Source organism: Branchiostoma floridae, chromosome 6 (genome assembly GCF_000003815.2).
Source record: "Branchiostoma floridae strain S238N-H82 chromosome 6, Bfl_VNyyK, whole genome shotgun sequence".
In the NCBI taxonomy this organism is placed as follows: Eukaryota; Metazoa; Chordata; class Leptocardii; order Amphioxiformes; family Branchiostomatidae; genus Branchiostoma; species Branchiostoma floridae.
Window position 1 is genome coordinate 3,052,213 of NC_049984.1, and position 14,857 is coordinate 3,067,069.

The window sequence follows — 14,857 nt, forward strand, 5'->3', positions numbered from 1 at the left end:
TTTTGTTGAAAGGGACATACATATGACAGCAAAAATAACTGCAATGTACTCAGCATACTACACTATTCTACAGCTGTCTAATACTTACTGTAACCTCAGAAGTACTAGTACCAGACAACCTTACCCAAAGAAAGCAGGGTTAGGTAAAGTTTCATATGGGCAATCTGGCAAGTACATGTTTATCTCCACTTCCCCAAACTAGATTTTCACTGCCCCAAAATTGAAAATGACATATTCTATTTGTTCTATTCATATTCTGCATTTGGAATTACTGCAAAGAAATCCTTTTCATTTTTTCAGATAAGAAAATACTTCAAAGCATGTTAAAAGAATGTTTTAGCTTCCGACAATTTAGTCTGGTTAGTGAACCAATGTCCATACCCATGGAAAATCCATGCTAGCCCTATACACAAAGACATGTAATCGGCAAATGTGACTTGCCTGAGCAAATCAGGCCAATGGACTTGTTCAACCCTTCCCAAGATGTGCCAATCTAATATTCGTACACAATCAATTCTATGGACAAGAAATATCTATTCCATCATACCTTTACAAAAACTGCTGTAACACCCTCCAGACCAGTCTGCCTTCTAATGCCCTGAACCTACCACTAATTTGATTCATTAGCAAAGCATGCCCATCTAACCAGCCTTCCCTAACGATGTAAAAGTACCAGCATCTTTTATGGACAGTAATGGCAGTAAACTCCGCGTCCCGGCTTTTACTGCCCGAGTTATAAATGGCAACAGCGATGGATCCGGTCATTGTAAAATGTGGGTCAGTCTTATCGGACAGAGAGAGTCGGCAGTCGCGAGTAGCGATGACATTTTATTAGGACTAGATGAAGATTAACTGTTCTAACATGTGGAAATGGTAATGTCTTGAAAGAGTGGATAATCTAAGTCATTTGTTTGGCAAACAATTTCTTTTAAAGGAACAAAAGAAAGAAATATACAACCCTACCATATTGGTTCAAAGATCATGCTAAAGATGAATATCAACAAGAAAACAGAATGAGAGGTAACTCTGGGCCTTGGTACCAGGTTTAGGGAGTGAATGTGCTCAGATGCAAGTTTTCCTACTAGCCCTCTCTTTTTGTCTTGTCCACTTGCTGACGTTTTGCTGAGAAGCATTTAAGAACAATGGGTTGGTGTGTTTTAAAGTAAATTTGTGCGGCAACAGCGATGGATCTGGTCATTGTAAAATGTGGGTCAGTCTTATCGGACAGCGAGAGCCCGCAGTCGCGAGTAGTGATGACGTTTTATTAGGACTAGATGAAGATTAACCAATCTTACGAAGTCATTTGTTGGCAGACAGTTTCTTTTAATAAAGGAGCATAAGAAGGAAATATACAGCACAACAACATTGGTTCAAAGATCATGCTAAATATGAATACCAACAAGAAAACAGAATAGGCGTAAGTCTGGGCCTTGGTACAAGGTTTAGAGAGTTGTGTTCAGATGCAAGTTTTCCCACTAGCCCTCTCTTTTTGTCTTGTCCACTTGCTGACGTTTTGCTGAGAAGTATTTAAGAACAATGGGTTGGTGTGTTTTAAAGTAAAGTTGTACGGCAACAGCGATGGATCTGGTCATTGTAAAATGTGGGTCAGTCTTATCGGACAGCGAGAGCCCGCAGTCGCGAGTAGTGATGACGTTTTATTAGGAACAGATGAAGATTAACCAATCTTACATGTGGAAATGGTAATGTCTTGAAAGAGTGAATAATCTAAGGCATTTGTATGGCAGACAATTTCTTTCAAAGGATCAAAAGAAAATAATATACAGCCCCAGCACATTGGCTCTCAGATTTTTCAAGATAATGCTAAATATGAATATCAACAAGAAAACGGAATGAGAGGAAGTTTGGGCCTTGGTTAACAAAGGATTAGAGTGAAAATATATTCAGATGCAGTTTTCCTCCTTTTTTTTTCTTTCATCCTATCTGCTTATTGACCTTTTGCTGTGAAGTATTTAAGAACAAAGACAGGAGATTGGTAGAGTCTAAAGCTAAATTTGCATAGAATCTATTAAAGGGTTTTAAGGACTGCAAAAGTTTATACATTTACTTCTAAATCAGTCTTGCTGTACACATGTACTTGGTCAGTCATGTACATGTAATTTCTCATTTTTAAGATTAAAATAATACCCCGTAATATGTATTCTCCATGGTTTGATTAGCTGTGATAATGTCTTCCAACAAAAAGCCCCAAAACTAGTCTATCTTGTTTACTATCAAATACTATGCTATCATAAATTTATTCAGGTTTGTAGCACCTAAATTTGTAGAACCCTGTTCACAGTAGTATCATTTTGGCAGTCTTCTTGCAGATCTCTCCACTATGGAAAGCACAGACTCACAAGTTGTATTCCGTTGTATTACTACTGTACAGCTGCAGAATCATTCAACAAAAACCTCCTCCTAAATGCAAAAAATATGTCCCCTCGAAAAATAGCAAATTCACAGTAGCAAATCTCCTGTCAGAATACAGGTGTTCCCATATCTCCCATCTCTATATCTGAGGTGTGTAACTCTATAGGAATGTTGTCTGTCCAGCCTCAAGCTTACCCGTAATACCTTAAACAATGGCTCAGACAGCTGAGGGATCAGCACGATTACGTGACTACACACAACAACATCTGGGATGCCTGCAGCTGAGATTTCTTTGCAGGGTGTATTTAGGTGAAATGCAATAGCATTGCCTAAGGGCAATTGAGTACGATAGCTTGAATGGAGAATCATTTCCGCCTCTATATGCAGATATAATATAATCATAGGCTTGACCTAGTGTACAAAATTTGGTCAGGGCCATAGGCATGATCCACAACAGCTTTTGAAAATGTACAGGTATTCACAAAGTTTGGCAAATGAACCTGACCCAAAACTCCTTTATTTCTAAATTTCAACTGCAGTTTCAATGCTAAAGAAAGTAACATGTCATAATATCAAAAATTTTGAGTGTTTAACATCATACCTTTTTTCTGATCAGGAATGAAAGATAAACAGGAAATCAATTTGATGTTGCCTAAAAAGTAAAGTTGCTACCTGTGCAAATCCTACAAGAACGTGTCAGCAAAATGTGACACTTTTAATACGATACTAGTAGCACGCTGTGTTGTACTAGCTGTTCAAACAGTGATTACTCCAACAGACCACAGGATGGTAGAGCCTTTGGGCCGTAATGCAGCCAGAAAAAATATTGGAAAAACAACTGGAAAAACAATCTACAAATGACATTTTCTGCAATAGTATGCCCAGCGTTGTCTCGCGCATCATGAGCTGTTTAAAGAGACCTGCTGAAGTCGCAGGTCACAGAGCCCTGAACAAATATGTAATGGAGAGGATTTTCAGCTGAATATGCTTGATCATGAGTCTCTGGCTCTGAAAATGTTTGAATTTGGCCACATTCTGGCAATCAACTAATACGGCCAAAGCTTGTTGACTGTACAACAGAAGTTTCACAGAGATTAGGGACAGACCAGGAAGACAAAGGCAGGACAAAACTGTGTTGTGACCATGATGGTGAACTTGTGAAGTGTTAATTAAGTTTGAAAGCAGTCGACATCAGTTTGTAAAAATATTTTGTCAACTTTTTTTTACAGCTGCCTGTCTGTGCCAAACATTTTGTCGCTAAATCGTACAATCATGTAGTATTTTGCTATCTTCCTCCTTACTAGCCCATTGTCTCATACTAAAATTCTCTTCGACTTCATTCCTCATTGATTAGCATTCTTAAAAGCTGAGTCACCCTCGGGATTGCAGAGTATAAATGAAGAGGCAGGTATGGGTGACACAGACCAGTTCACATCTGGGGCAGTCGGTCCATTGGCGACACATTAAGGACATGATAAGAGCAATCATGTCTGTAGATTGGTGCAGATAACGTTCAGAATCAATACACATCAAATCTTCAAATTCTCAACTCATTTGCACTTCCAGACATCTTTTTACAATCATTTGTGAAACTATTTTAAACCAAATGCAAAACTCTTGCATACAGAAAACTTTCTCATTCTGTGAATCCATTCTTTGCGTCAGGTGCGATCAAGCTATCTTTTCTGCTGCCAATAATCAAATATTATGAAAGATCGTTATAAATGTATGTGGCCCCCTGGTTATTCTAAGTATTTTTATAATAATATCATCCACCTATCCAATGTCAGAATGAGAATGTCAGAATGAAAGGTTTACTCAACTCAACTCTATCAACCAGGGACGGAGCAGCCGACAGCTGAATTGTGCACCTTCGACTACACAAAAAGCAATTAACATCACTTAAACCCTATCATCTTGTCATATACATTGTAATTGTTATTTCTAAAACACGACTAACATACATAGACCAGCTTGCTCGTGATGTGGGGTTGCGGGTTGAGGACTTAGAGAACGCTATGGGTGACAGGGACGTTTGGAAGGAGAGAGTGGACCTGGTCCGGGCAAGTAGCCCTCGACGATGATGACAATGATGAAAACACAATAAAGAGTCTTGATACAAATGAGTACTAAAAAAGTTCCAGCCTAGAAGTCATAAATTGACATAATCACAGATGGTCCGGTGCTCCCAAAATTCTAAAAGCTGCACAGTTTATTGTGGGACCACGATGCATGATTTGTGATGATGACGGTCTGTCCCCATAAAATCGTGATTAGGAGGCCTAAGGCAGGCTATTCAAAAATTTCCCTTGGCTCCGCTATTATTATTTAGACCAGTGATATGACCCAGACACATGCCACAAGGGAATAATGAAGGAAATAATTAGTATGATCAGATTGAATCATAGACATGGTGAACCACTAACAGGCATAACAGACCAGTTTTGTACGTGGAGCAAGTACATGTAACCAAGTATGCAAGCAAAGTTCTACATGCACTAACATCTTAAAAGATGAAAAAAATGCTGTGGTTTTAGATTAAACCAGGACACAGCTTTCTACAAGCATAATAATTTAAAAATTAAACAGATGTATAATTATGTATTCATTTCAGTAATCATACTGTGCTTGATAAACAAAAAACACAAACATCGCCCAGAGGTAATCATCATATCCAGAGGAAATGATCAGAGACTCTGAGAGAGGTCACACACAGGTCAGATCCTGGTGACCCAGTTTACATATAGTTGGAGAACAGATGACAAATTTTATAACAGTACTATATATATCAAACATATTCACGTACAAGAACTTTATTCAGCTTTTTTGGAAGTGAACATGCAAAGGGCTGTAATTGCAAACCAGATGACACTCTCTTGCATATGATAAAAACCATATAAGTCCCACAACAGGACAACATACTACATGTACCAGCAGGCTTTTAGCTACAATTTTATCATAGGGTGTCCAAATTTCTTGCCGTTTGGCGAGTGCTACAGGTGCGAGTATTGCAGGGGATCTGGGGACATCCTCACTCAGAAAATTTTGAAATTTATAGCTCTCTGAAACACCATTTCCCACATTTTGAGGTGCAAATTTGTGGGAATGAAAAAAAATGTACTGTCAGACAGGCCACATGTGACCTGTAGCATCCCTGGTCAATCAGAATTTCATGCTTGTCAGAGGATGTGCTCCCCAGTCTAAGGGCGTACAATTTGAGTTTTTTTTTTTAACAGGCCATACATTGTACACCTGTACGCATGCCTGGCTAAAAGCCTGTGTACCAGTACCAATGTGTGGTTTACGATGCTCCAGAGTTATATGTGGTGTGACGCATAAAAAGGAAGCAATAAACATTTATTTATTAAATGCAAGCATGGCTGAAATACATGTAGATATGATAGCCAAATGTAGGCCACATGCTAGGCTGAACAGCATCAAAGTTGTAATACATTGATAAATACAGCTGCGGGCTAATGCAATCAATTGGAAAACCAGTCATACCTAGGCTCTGGATATGTTAATCGTAAACCATTTTCGCACTTGACCTTCCTCTCCAAAACCGCTACACACCTACCAAGTTTCGGGAAAATCGCCCAGCTAGATTTTGACTTATGCTGCCCAAAACAAACCGCAAAAAACATACCAAGCTCGCTGCAGTACCGTAGGAAAACGCCAGGTAAACCGTTTTCAAACTTGGCATTCCTTTCGACAACCGCTACACACCTACCAAAAATCACAAAGTTCCATCCACAATTTCTGGAGTTATATGCTGTTGACCTACATACAGACCCAAGTCAGCAATCTCATACTCTTCTTGGCGAAGAGAATTATCATTCTAGCAAAATAGATCTAGACCATCTGAACATTAAGGAAACAGAGCAGGCAATTTTGCATATATTTTCTACAAACTTCAGAAATCATATTTTTTGAGCAAGCATCATACTGTCAACAATGTTCAGCTGAATTTGTTGAAAGTGTCAAAATTGCCCCAAAAGCCAAGAATATTTTTCCCTTGCAAATCTACCATTACATTGGAAAGGCTTGTGACCAACGAACACTGGCTGATCATTGTGGCGATCCAAAAGACAATATTGCAGCGTTGTTGTTGCAATAAAATGTCCTTTTAGTAGTTTTACAGCTAGATTCGTGCTATGTGACTCCTGCTTTCACAACAAACACAAGAAATGTATACAATAACACGGAATGACCACACAACGGTCAAATAGCAGCCATCAGCTATAACTATGTGATATCATAGAATATTCTATTTTCTCTTTTCATCATTACGCCAAATGGACTACAGTGAAACCTGTCTATAGGGGTCACTCAAGGGACTGACCAAATTTGGCCCCTATAGGCAGTATAGCCAAAAAGGTACATTTCACCACAAGCAAAGCATTCAGCTTCCACTGAGAAAATCCAAGGGACCGACAAAAAGTGACCGCAATGGCCAGGTGGCCCCTATACTCAGGTGACCCCTAAGGCAGGTTTCACTGTATTTATGGAATATTTTGAACTGGTGTTACAAATTCCTCTTTTTCCATTGGAATATTGAAAAATCTCCTTTTACCCTTGTGGGCAGAGCCACACTATTTCCTGTACACAAGCTTCTTCCATGTTCTAACTACTAAGTACTACATTCAGCAGCAGATGTCTTCATTCATCAGCCCTTTGTATAGACAAATGAACATGTAAAAGGGCAGCGATAACTCCTGGACAGGGCGTTATTACATGATAACCCCTCGGACAGGGCGTTATTACATGATAACCCCTCGGACAGGGCATTATTACATCTATAATGCATGGGGTGATGCCAGACAATAGAGCTGTGAGCTTTAATCTCTCTGTCCAATAATTATGTGTCCCTGAGGTCACACAGATCTGATTACTAAGGTTCACAGGTCATGATTCAGCAGTCAGGCTGTTTCCTACCAGCGCTATTGGAACAGGCTATAGTAAATTATACATACATACATTGTATTGAGCTTTATGGAGGGAGAGATGGATGGATGGATGGATGGATGGATGGAAGGATAAATAGATGGATAGATACATACATACATACATACATATATAGTTGATACTTAAAACCTAAAATATATACATAACATAGATCTGTATAGGAAAAAATGGTTGACTTAAAAGCTTGACATTTAAGAAACATGATTATATTAATGTAGAAATACCTGGTACTCAATGTCTCATTCACATAAAGCAATCAATGTCACAGTTATAATGCCTTCTAACAATTTTATTGGTGTTATGTTGGTGAATTGGGGTGTGCAATTAATTATTCTACATTTGTGACAAACACACCAACAAGACTTGATGTAACATTAGAAGAGAGTAATAAAATAACCAACTCAGTAATATATTTTATTTCTTCTTCATTTCATTCAAATCTATCACAACGTAAAGGGGGGGGACAAAACAGATGCATATTAAGCATCTTTATAAGATGCTTTCCCACAAACCTTAATCATAGTCTCAGTCTAAAGGTATAATCATTATAAAGAGATTAATTCTACGTCTTCGGCCTGAAGGGATACCTCCCAGTCAAGTACTATAGTATATACAGCACCAGATCGATACCACTTAAACCCCCATTGACCTTGACTTCTCCCATCCGGAGAGCCCCCCCCCCCCCAAGTGTCCATTGCTCTGAGGTGTTCTGACTCACCAAGGTCAAGTGCGACTCATCCAATGAATACCAAATATACAGCAAATATACATGCAGATTGCAAGACTTTAGCACTGCCTAGCAGTAACAGGGCAAAACAGATGCTCTCCCACAAACCTTAATCATAGTCTTAGTCTAAAGGCATAATCATTATAAAGAGATTAATTCTACATCTTTGGCCTTAGTGGGTATCTCCCAGTCGAGTACTCACCAGATCGATACCACTTAAACCCCAGCCAGAGCACATTGACCTTGACTACTCCCATCCGGAGAGCCCCCCCCCCCATGTGTCCATTGCTCTGAGGTGTTCTGACTCACCAAGGTCAAGTGTGGCTCATCCAATGAATACCAAATATACAGCAAATATACAGCAAATATACATGCAGATTGCAAGACAGTACTGCCTTGCAGCAAGGAGGTTATATCACTGCTTGCAGTAAGCTACTGATATACTAGTTGCACCAGTCCTTTTCAACAAGGTGTACATCACCCGAGGTACCAGTTAGCTGCAGGCTGGAAAACACTCTGTGTGTTGTATTTTATCTATCATCTTATGTCATCCCTAAATGCACCGGAAACTTTGAATATTTGGTGTCCTCAAACAAAAAAATTGTATTAGTACAATATTAAATCCAAGTCCAAATCCAGTATTTGAATTTTTAACAGTGGTGTACATGATGCATGGATAGTATGTTCGAATCAAATTTGAAATTTGTTTGATTATGTCTTCAACCCAGAACTACATTGTGCAAACTGGCCGTTTCTAACCATGTTTTTTTTTTTTTTGTTCCGTGTCCTACCAAAATTTCCGGGGGTGGGGGGTACCAGGACTTGCGCTTCTACCAATCAATACATTAGTATTCCATTTGTACAGATTTATTGCATCTTGTCAATCATATGTTATTCTTATTTTCCTTTAATAGCGGCATCGATATAAGTTGTCTTAACTTGAGTGGGCCGCTACTTGTCTGTTATTTTGCCTTTATGTGTTTGTTCAATAAAAAAAAAAATAAAAAAAATTTGAAACCTGTGCAATACCGTGAAGTACAGACAGCTCCAGACACCCTCGTTGACCATTATCACAGGTCAGGTGTGACATCAATATAAATCTATTTGTGTAAGATTTTTAAAAAAGGGCTTACAGATCCAACAGGGCAAAAACGACATCCTGCCAAACAATGCACAGTCAAAAATTTAAGCAGGAGCCATCTGTTCTGTGTCATCAAAGACCAGGAGACATTTGACGCCCTGTACCTTCATGAATATTTTCTTGGCACTAACAATCTGACGTGACATCTCTAGGCAGAAAGTCGCCAGTGAAATCGGTGATCTATCTACGCCATAACGAGATGGTGTAATCAGCCGTTTTAATTTCATGTAATTCGTAATCATACCGTGCCATTGTAATTAGCATAGTCTACGAGCAGTTGAAGATTAATATTAATCATTATAGACGATTCCTAATTTACAGTAAATTGCTGATGAGTACCAAGAATTTTACATCGTCTTTCCGAACTCGGAAGGAACGTAAAACAGGGGTTCCGTGTCGCAAAGGTGCCTCGAGCATGTATCAGCCTCATTACCCAAACATAGGGTACCTAGTGGCTGCAAGTAATACACTAGCATGCCCGTAGCCAGGGGGGGTTCGGGGGGTTCGGAAGAACCCCCCCACACGCTCAAAAGGTCCGCTTTTTCAGGCTCAAAGGTCCACTTTTTCATGTCCAAGATTTTTTTTTCAAAGGCATGACTGATTTGCATTTTCCCCTGATAGACATTTCAGCCAATCGTAGTGAGTCTATCAGCAAAATTTGCCCCAGAAAGTGCAGAAATGGCTTTTCAGAGGGTCCAGATTTCAAAATTTCCCCGGACCTTTGGTGTCGGACATGGTGAAAATATGTCGAGGGAGTTGGCCTCAAAGACTTACGCAAAAGCCTTGTCTTTTAATAGAAATTCCATCTAACTTTGCAAGTGATTTTTGCCCGTCAAAATGCAGGAAATGGCGTTTCAGAGGGTCAAAATTTCAATTTTTACGGGGGAGCATGCCCCCGGACCCCCCTAGGCAGCTCACGCGCGCCTGCGGCGCTCGATGGTCCCACAATTACTAAAAAGAACCCCCCCAACCAAAATCCTGGCTACGGGCATGACTAGATGTATTTATTATTATACAGTATGTGTTGCATTCCCCCCATGCAGACCCCCATGAAACAATGCATGCTGGAACCATGGAGCTTATTGAATTTGTGAAAGGGAGTCTAAAATAAGGCCTCGATTTAAGCAAATTGGTTTTGCAACCGATAAGAGAGGACATTAGTTTTATTTTATATAATAATTGCAGTAATTGAATTTCTTTAATGCTGTGACCATATTTGTTCATAGATGTAATATAACAATGACAACATCTTTCAACGTCAAGTTAACATGTCAGGCACCTGACCTTTATGCTAATTTTGACCTGGCATACTGTAAAAGAAGAAACATTTGCGAGAATTTTATTTCACGGCATGAAGAAAATAGAAGGTTTCCAACGGTTTTAAAATTCAAGTTCAGTGTTGAAATTGCCATGCAGGGTTTACTGTACGGTTTACTGTCTATTAACTAAAATGGGAAATATTAGGACTGCTTTTATGCTTGAATTGTAAAATGATTTTAAAATAAATACGGACTTGTTGTAGAGTGTCTTGATAATGCTAGTGATGTGTAACATTATAATACCATTCCTATGCATTTGTCTGTCCCTACTTGTAGACTCTAATAATAACAAAGCTCAGGTAATGTACTTTGTTACATTTTCCAATAAATAAATTGAAGCGGCCACCATTAAAAACACGCACATATATTATAAGACAACCACGAATATTTCCATTATACACTATGTAAAAGGACACCCTATACAGTACCCTGACCATGTCTATGTATAGCACATCTGTTCTTATATTTATGCCAGCCACACACAGACTCTGACCCAGGGGGACCCACCATTGCCCCTCAGGATGGGAACTGTTACAACAGACTGATCAAGGTTGTCACAGATTCTAGACAAAGAGTCGCCACAAACAGAGACATGTGGATCAGGGATGTCTGTGGATGTATCCTGTATGCTGAGTCCTTAGTGATGTAATATCATGGTTAATGTGAAATGTATGGATCATATATTTAGAAATGTACATACACATCAAGTGACTACCATTACACATTAAGGACCTCAGCCTGGCCAATGTGACCACTTTTTGGTGGCCTTTATAGTTAGACAATTTTCCTAGCATTTATAATCTATCATGGCCCCCTCTGCATATAGGTTATACATTTATACATAATATATCATATTAGATACATACATACAAACCATATGTGTATTTAAATATAAAACGCCATATAATTTTTTTCAAATTCTGCATGTATAATTACAGTTGTGACTGAAATAAATGAAACCAATAACCTTGAAAAACTCCAATTACCAAGACAACTCAGCTTCCCCAAGGCATGTACGTTATAGCGTGATGTACTCTGCTAGATTAATTTATTGCAACTGTCCCGCCGGAGTCCAATAACTTACAGTGTTGTGTCTGTTGGAGAGAGATAACGCCAGGGGAATTTGGCTGGCAGCGTAGGTTAGGAAAATTGCTTTACCTCCTATATTCTTGGTAACCTTTTGAAGATGATATTTTGATGAGTATGATCTATAAATGTGTTGTGATAAATTCTAGTGTTTGTCAATATATTCTCAGACACATCAAAACATAGGGCATTACACTGCGCATACATTTTCTGTAGTTTACAGTGTTGAGAAATATCACAAAACACAACAACAATTGTGTATGAGTGTGTGACTGTGTCTCTGATATACAGTGTTGATACAAAAATATAGTTAAAGGTCCAATTGGCATAATTTTCATTTCAACCTTAAATGTATTACTGAAAAATCATTCCATATTATTCACTAATCATGCCAACTGACAGTATGTGACTTGTACATTCCATCTAGACTTGAGCTGGAACACAGAATTTGTTGCTATTGCCAAAAATAAAGGCACAAACAAACAAACAAACAAACATGTTTTGTCTAGTGCCATCATTTGGATTATGCATGGTACTAATAGTAGGGTCTTTAACATTCATCATTCAAGCCATTTCTCAAAACGCACAGAACCTTAAATAAATAATTTTACCCTCACTCACTTGTCTAAAACAACCTGTAGTGACCTGAGGCACTCTAACAAGACAAAGAATATCTGACATATGACTCATACAGTTTAGAAAGCCTGGCACACACTTTTTGCACATACCAACCAACAAGACAACTGGAACTACTGTATATACTTAACATACATCAATGATGTTTGACATTTGTCATATGTTTGCCAAACAAGATAACCATACATTACGTAAAGTCAGCTTGAGTAATGTCTAAACTCTACAATTAGTCATTCACATGACAAACACTTTGTTAGAAGGTTACACTACAATGTCACAAAAGAACTTACTCAGATGTAATTAATTTTATATTCCATATTATTATACATTTATAGCATGACTTTCTTTCCTAACTACATGTAGAGTATCAAAATTAATTTGGCCCTGAAATAGTAAAGGGACAACCACAACAAAAGGGGTCACCAGACTAATTATATACTGTAAATACAGAAACTTTCGCAGTGGTTTAATGTTTGCTGTTTTCATAGTGGCCGCTTCAAAGCGAACTTAAAACCACCGCAAACATTTTTACATGGCAGTAAGAGACTAGAGTGCATGGTGCTACCGCGAACTTAAAACCACCGCGAAAAGTTCTTTTTCCTGCTGCCGCAAAATTGAATCCCCGCAAACTTAAACACATTTACAGTACGTAAAGCCAAGGGTGTGTCTGTGGCCTGTCATACAGTTCATTACCCTGCGTGTGAGAGTAGGGATGATGTCATCTTACCTCATCCTCAGGGGTTGACCCCTTTTGAACTTCCTGAGGGATGGGTGTGGTGTTTTACATAACAGAAGACAACTTCTAGTCTATAGAGACATTAATCTGGCCTTGTACAGCTTGTACTTATTGTGGTAAGACTGGTATTTAACATTTGTACGAAGCTAGTGTGCTAACCTCGGGGCTGTCTCCAGCTTAAAATTTCTTTCTGTCCCACTCATTGTTTGTGAGACCACGTTGCTGATTTTTCTGGTAAAGCATGTCATTGAAAGTACATTTTCAAATAGTTTCATTTCTTTTCAGCAACGGATGGGGCAAAATTATTTTCTGTCACAACAAGCAAATTTCTGTCCCAGAACAGAAGGACAAGTCCTAGAGACAGCCCTGGTTAACCTGTTATTTAAGAAAGAAATACGACAAAGGTAGATTAAAAGCTTTCATTCATCAAGATCTCTTTCCTTCCACATTGTATTTACAACACACTGATGTATCCGCGGGCATGAAGCAGAGTTGTTTTAACACTTATTTCGCCAACACTGTCATCCTATATACATGAAGAAAATCCAAATAAACAGACATGTGAATGACTTATCATACCATTTCCATGATTATGCATTGTGGCGGCAGTATTTTATATTAGGTAACTCTTTATTAGAATTCACTGGACAATTACTACCCTTAATTGGTTAGACAACAAAATGTATGCTTCAGACTTTCAGTAGATTGCAGTACCTTTCCATTGTTATAGTATTGTTGCTTTTTATAGGTAATTTTTACCTTCTCTATTTAATGATAATCAACTGAACACTCTCTGTCCTTAATTGGTTAGACAGCACAATGTATGTTTTAGTAGATATCTTAGTAGAGAAATACCTTCAAGTAGTTAACACTATTGTGGTGTTGTTCCTGGTTAGACTACAAAATGTATAAATGTCTTTTCAGTACTTCATGCATATGTATCCTATTACTACAGAGTCCCCATAAAATACTATTGTGAAATGCTATTGTGTTTGCCAATGTATTTGCGTGATCTATGAACCAGGGTTGGACAAGTTTTCTAAAATTGACTTGTCCTATCGGGCAAGTACTTAAAAAATTTACTTGCCCGAACCAACTTTTCACTTGCCCGAAATCTACATGACATTTTTCTATGTATATTCATTGCCTTCAATGGAATTTTTGTTATTGGCTCTATTTTCTGTGTTAATCAATGCTTGATGTCATGACTTTGAAAAGTAGCAAGTACATCAAAATCTCACTCAATGGAGAAAAGCTAACTTGTCCGATCGGGCAAGTGGGGAAGGACATGCACTTGCCCGATTGACATTTTCACTTGCCCGGGACTATAGGGCTAGTGGACTTGTTTATCCCTGTGAACAGTGTCAGAAAGTGGCAGAGCCCATTAGCAAGATATATCTGATAAGGTACAGAACATTTAACCTAACAAAGGTATCACTTAGATAAAATCTTTTTACTTAGCTATTGTTGTACATTGACATTTTGGTAAACAAGAAAGGTAAGATCACACAGAGACCAAATTGGTCTTACAAAACAATGTATCTCAGCACTTTTCATCAAAGCCAGAAAGTACACGTATATTCTACATTTCTCCAAAATCTACTTTCTGACTTTGACCTGTGAAAAATGAAAAATACAAAATTGCGGGTACCCTGGGGTCATTCTAAGTGGTTTGTTTATCCTGGTAGTGGTACTACTACAGGGCTCGAAATACTGGGTGCATGTGCACGCAGGTGCACCCAAAATTGGAGCTGTGCACCCAATCATTTTCTCTGGGTGCACAGTTGTCAGGGATCCGACCTCAGTCCAAGACTCCGACGCGTAACTGGAGGGGACTCCTTTTAATCTGCTTCCTATACCTACGTACAACAATGACT

At 38.6% G+C, this 14,857-nt stretch overlaps 1 protein-coding gene across 1 annotated transcript in view; it reads right to left on the bottom strand.

The window, feature by feature from the left end:
• LOC118417456 (protein spire homolog 1-like) overlaps positions 1 to 14,857 on the bottom strand; it is an 80,726-nt gene that overhangs the window by 44,711 nt on the left and 21,158 nt on the right. The window lies entirely within an intron of this gene.